Consider the following 6,220-nt stretch of genomic DNA (forward strand, 5'->3'; position numbering starts at 1 on the left):
AAATGAAAATTTTGAAATCTATATTACATGAAAACCTAGAATTTCAAATCTTCATGAAACTTCGATTAACTTAAAGTTACTCACCACTAATGGTCTTAGAATGAGGAGATGATGATTCCTTTAGCTTGAAATGATCCTAAAACTCCCGAAAGTACCAAAAACACCAATTTTCTCTAAACTTTCTCAATAGTAAATCTCACTTTTCAATGGGTCTTGATGGAAACTTGTTGGTGGAATATGATCCTATGAGGATTCTAAGCATTTTCCATGAAGACACCTAAGGATTTATGCAACAATGGAGTTTTGCTCTTAAAACTACCTAAGTATCGTGGAAGAAGAAGATGGTGGAAAATGATTATGTCTTAAGTGGTTAAATGACTTACTTAATTAACTTAAGACTTGGTTAAAAAAGTCAACAAATTGGACTTAATGAATTACCATCTTGTCATTTTTTTAGTAACTTGATATTCTAGCCAATTGACTTGATATTTCTAATATGTGTTATGACTGATAAATTTCATAAATATGATATTCACTGATTATTGATAATTTTTGGGTAATTTTGTAAATTATTGTTTTACCTCGAACTATCTGTAATTATACTTTTATCTGAAAAGTGAATTAAACTAAAAAATTAGATTTCTGAACTAATAATTCTCTTATAATTATGGACAATTCCTAATTATTAAATTTACTGATTTGGATTATTACAATTTGGGTATTGTGTTCTTCATAAAAGTTGTATATCTCTCTCTTATCTTTCCAACGAGACTAAGATAACATCAATCCGACAATAATAACTCAAGTTATGCCCAAAATATGAAACGATGTTCTTGTTGTTGAATTTCCAACCTTCCAACAGGCTGGGAATCAGTTCCTTGCATATAGGAATCTATTACCCCATGTAGTAATCGATTACCTACTTGTGGGAATCGATTCCCTCTTTCTTGAAACGTTGGGAATCGATTCCCCAAGAATGAGAATCGATTCCCCCTGCGACAGAAAGCCTGTAACGACTAGTTTTGGGCAAAATCACTATAAATACATTCCTTATGGCCCTAAAATGATTTGATCACTATTCTTACACATCTTAAGGATATTTTGATAGATTCCACACTATCATTTGCATATTATTTCTTATCCTTCAAAGATCAAACATATTTGAGCTCATATCTTGAAAATTCATATGCCCATAGTGCTTCAAGTTGTATATCCACACTTGACAGTGTATATTTATTTCCAAACATTTCTTTCTTTGTATTCTTGAGTTTGGAGGGTTGTGAGACCCATTGAGTTTGAAAGGTACCCAAATACCTAAGTAAATTTGGAGTGAAAGTTATGAGGCATCAAAGAGCTTGAAGTCTTGGAAGATTGTAAAGGTTTGTGAAGCACTTGTGAAGCTTGGCAATTAGTGAAAAATTGATCTAGCGGCTTTAGTCTAGACATAGGTCATAAGTGATGGTGACCGAACGAGGATATATTGTATTTGCAATTCTCTAAACTCAAACTATTTATTTCTAACACTTTAATTGCTTTTTTGATATCTTGTATGTGCTAGTATAGGTTCTATAATTGTGATAGATTATATGTTATGGATTTTTCGAATTAATCAATTAGCTTTTCAGATATTATAATTCGCTTGAAATGATAATTTAGAAACTAGAAGGGGCTTTTGCGAAAAGTTTGTAATACTCAATTCACCTCCCATCTTGAGTATGGAAGCCACATTCCTAACAAGTGGTATCAGAGCTTAGTGCTCTATTAGAGGCTTAACTGCCTAATGTTAAAGATACTTGTTGGAGCTTCCAAATCTTTTTTAAAAGGAAGGTTTTGAATATGATAAACCACCATTCTTTGATGGCGAAGATTTTGAATATTGGATGAAAAGAATGGAAGTTTTTATTCAATCAATTCTTCTTTACATGTGGCATGCTGTAAATAAAGACTTTTCATTGAAAATACAAGAATACATGAATGATTTCAATAAAAGATGTTTTGTCTTCAATGTTGAGGCTATGAAAATGCTTAGAAAAAGTGTATAAGATGATGCATATATTATGATTAAACATTGCATGAATGCTAAAGATAAATGAGATACTCTTATTACTATTTATCTTGTCAATGATGAGTTTGTGCACAAGGATGTATACAAAGAGCAAGAAGAGCAAAATCCATTGGAAGAAGAAAGTGATGATTTTGATTATTGGAAATATGCATATAGAGAGCAAAAGGATCAAAACCTATTAGAGGAAGGAAATGATGATGAATGCACCCGAGAAGGGTTTGAAGTTGATCAAGGAAGCTCAAAACCTCTTTGTGAGAATGATGATATTCAATTTGAGGTAAACAATACCAAACTTGATTATAGTCTTTCACATGATAATTTGCAATGTGCATATCACGAATTGAATGATACCTTGCTGAATTTGCAAAATAGAAATATGGCTTCTTTACAAAGTATTTTCTTCATTGAAAATCAAATTGAATCTTTGAGAAATGTATATGATTTTCAAGAAAAGAAAATATCTTGATTTGTGAAACCTCAACTACTTTTCAAAATTGCATTGATGTTGATAATCAAGTTGAGGAATTATCATCCAAAGTTTCCATAGTTGATAATCCTACATGCTCATATTCCTTGTTGGAAAATGTAAATAAGAGTAATACTTTTGTACATGGAAAACCTAGAAATTATATGGAAATAATAGTTTGGATAATGATAATAACAAGAAAGCCAAAATTTTGAAAGTTGATCTTGAAAAGAAGTTGTCTTGCAAACAAATTGTATGTAATTATTGTGGTAAAGTAGGACATATTTCTCATTTGTGCTATCATAGAAGAAATTCTTATGTGAGAAATACAATGGTTTGTGTTGTTAAAGCTTCTATGAATGCTATTCCTAATACTCAACAAGTTGAAATGAGTACCAAAAAGTTGTCAAGAGAAAAATAAGAAATCATCAAGGAGAATGCCTCCTAGGCCAAATGGTATAATCTTCAATCAAAGAAGGACCATAAATTCAACCCAAGCCTTTTACATGCACAAGGTGGAACCTAGAACTAGAAGTTTCAAAATCCAAAGAGAAAGGCAATGGGTAAGAGAAAGTCCCCATTTAATCATAAAGGCCATGGTACCAAATGCTTTTACCTCTTATGCTTATTATAAATCTCACATTTCTAAATTATATATTAATATGTTAAACATGGATTAAAGGGAAGAATTAGTGAAAATCTGAAAATCAGGTCAAAATACAAAGGAATGGTAAAACGATAATTAGCAAAACATGCAACCCTAGAAAGGTAAAATTGAGTAGGAGATCTCAAATGATAAAAAGTAACCCTGGAAATTGATTCAGAACGAAAAATTGAGTGGTTAGGCAAGTTTCGGAAAATTCAGTGAATAGTGTTTTACCTGTGTACAACGGGCTGTTACATTTTATGGTATCAGAGCAAGGTTTCGATCCTGGGACCTGTGGGTTATGGGCCCACACCTGAGGAGGCTACTTGGGAGCGGAAAGATGAGGTGATCTGGCTATATCCCGAGTTGGTGGACATGTGTCATATAGATTTTGCGGACAAAATTTCAAAAAGGAGGGGTGAATATAACACCTCATATTTCTAAATTATATATTAATATATTAAACATGGATTAGAGGGAAGATTAGTGAAAATCCTGAAAATCAGGTCAAAATACAAAGGAAGGGTAAAACGGTAATCTATCCCACTTTATCAAAATTGTGTTATTATGCCTCAAGGGTACCTAATAAACAAAGGAGGTGCTGTCAAAATTTATAATAAATGGCAGTTTTTAGGCTAAATTTGGGAGAGTATATCTCCCTCCACAGAGGTCCTATAGGGATGTTCCATACATAATTTTGAAGCTTGAGATGCCAGCTATGTTGTGTCAAAATTTGGTATCATTCGGAGTAGTAGAACTTGCCCAGTTTTTGAATGAATACAAACTACTCTGTTTCGCGCTGTAGAACGCAGCTTATGTAAGCAGTTTTCAAAAATTCATATCTCCCTTATTTCTTACTCAAATTAGGCTTATGATATGTCAAATTAAAACTCCAGGAATCTAGTTTCTTGTATTCAAAATTCGGAATTTTCTGGGAAGTGGATCACTCCCAATTTGGATTAGAACTAGCGCTGCTAAACCTTAAAATGTTAAAATGAAAGTGATGTTCCGATAGCAGGAACGGGAACGACTGTTGTTTAGGGGACGATAATGCCTTATGTTCAGATGGTGGGAATGACCCAGAAGGGGAACAACTCTTGAGAACGACCATAGGGAACGACTTATATGTATAGGGAACGTCCCGTGTGTGGGGGAACGTCACACGTTCCCAGCTCATACATGATTTAGTAAAATGGATATAACTTGAGCTATAAGGCTCCAAATCGAGTGAGGTTTGAACCTATATGAAGCTAACACATAGGGCTATGATCTGGTAAAGTTTTAGGACCATTGAGTATATGTATCATTCCCAGTTTGATTTATAATATTCTGCCCTGTGTTGTTTAGTTTACAGTTTTGAGGGATCAACTTATGGTGAGCGTATCCGAAGTTATAGAACTCCAAATGAGGCGTGTGATACCTTGTTGGAAAGGTAATTGAATATATTTTAACATACTAAAAGATGGTAAATTAATAATATGTGAATCATGCTGAAAAGTGAAAAGGCAGACGCATGTTCATTGTTAACAAAGTGAAAAAGCTAGATTTTACTAAGTTGGTTCATGGAAACCTCTTAGCGACCTAAAATAAATATTGTATGTTAGTTAAGCATGTGTAATGTTAATTCTGCATATAGATTTCAGTTATGATCACAGTTTATATTATTTTCAAAGGTATACGTAATGAAAAGGAAAAAGTTTACTCGCTATTTTAAATGACTGTTGTGATTGTAACTGCGCTTAATATCATAATCAATGTTAACAATACCGGTACGTAACAGGCTGTTACACTTATTCTCTTGAGAACCCAATGAATATGAGATATATATTATAGGCCTTAGGTAATGGATAAAATCATATGTGCTTGTTTTAAATGTTGAAAACGATATATAACACTTGATTTTATTCATGCTTGTTCATTTATGTGCTGTTTTATGACATAGTTGAACTATTCTGTGGATAACTTGAGCTAGAAAAATCATTTTTAATTAAATCAGTGGCATTTGAAAGCTAACTTGTAAGCTTGAAATATGGGAAATTTTATAATTTTTGCTTCACCACAAAATGGCCACTAATTACATGAACATGGATGTTCAGTCACAAATTATGTTTTTGTATTAGTGAACTTTGAACGATCATATCTTGAGGTACAAAATTCTGATTGCATTGATTATTGACTTGTTAGAAACTTGAGATGTGTACTATAACATATTCAAAATTCAAATTTTTTGGAGTTAATATGAATTCCTGATTTTAACTGCAAGGTTACGGGTTTTTGAAAAACAAATTATGAATGTGTTATTGACTTTTGTGCTAAGTGCTAAATTGACTATTTAACTTGTTAAGCTCACTTTGCATATATTAATATAATCATTTTCAATAAGAGCATAAAAGAATAGTGATAAATGACTAACCCCTATGAATCCAATATGGATACCAAAAGTGTCTTAAATTGTAGGGTTACAATTACCTCAAGTATGTGTTTGAATGGAATGAGATTATTCAACTTGAGGATTGTAAGATGTGAAATGATTCAACTTCTAAGAGGGAGATGCAAACATGGTGAGCTAATCCATACTCTCATGAAGGCTTGTTGGAAGTTGAAGTCATATGTAAAATTGGTGATATCAATCTTCTATCCCTCTTTGTGCTAAATGCAATATACATTAAAATTAGGGAATTGTTTGAGATTTGATTGGATATCATAATACATTCTAATGTGTTGTTACTATAGAAATATGCCTTAAACACCATTATGCTAGGAACACACATTAGTTGGAAAAATATAACACCTCATATATTTGAATACATATTTATAATTAAAATGAGAATTAAGGGATAGGATTAGTGAAAATCCTAAGTTCTGTGTCAAAATACGTAAGAAGGGTAAAACAATAATTTAATAAATATGTAACCCTAAACTGTAAAATGATAGAATAAGGCCTCGAATGAGAAAAGTAACCCTGAAAATAGATCCAGAACGAAAAAAAATTGAGTGGTCAGGCAAGTTGTTGGAAATTAGATGAATAATATTTTTATCGCAT

This window comes from Gastrolobium bilobum, unplaced genomic scaffold, assembly GCF_033153095.1.
Source record: "Gastrolobium bilobum isolate Gb01-03AN ecotype WA unplaced genomic scaffold, APGP_CSIRO_Gbil_v1 utg13475, whole genome shotgun sequence".
NCBI lineage: Eukaryota > Viridiplantae > Streptophyta > Magnoliopsida > Fabales > Fabaceae > Gastrolobium > Gastrolobium bilobum.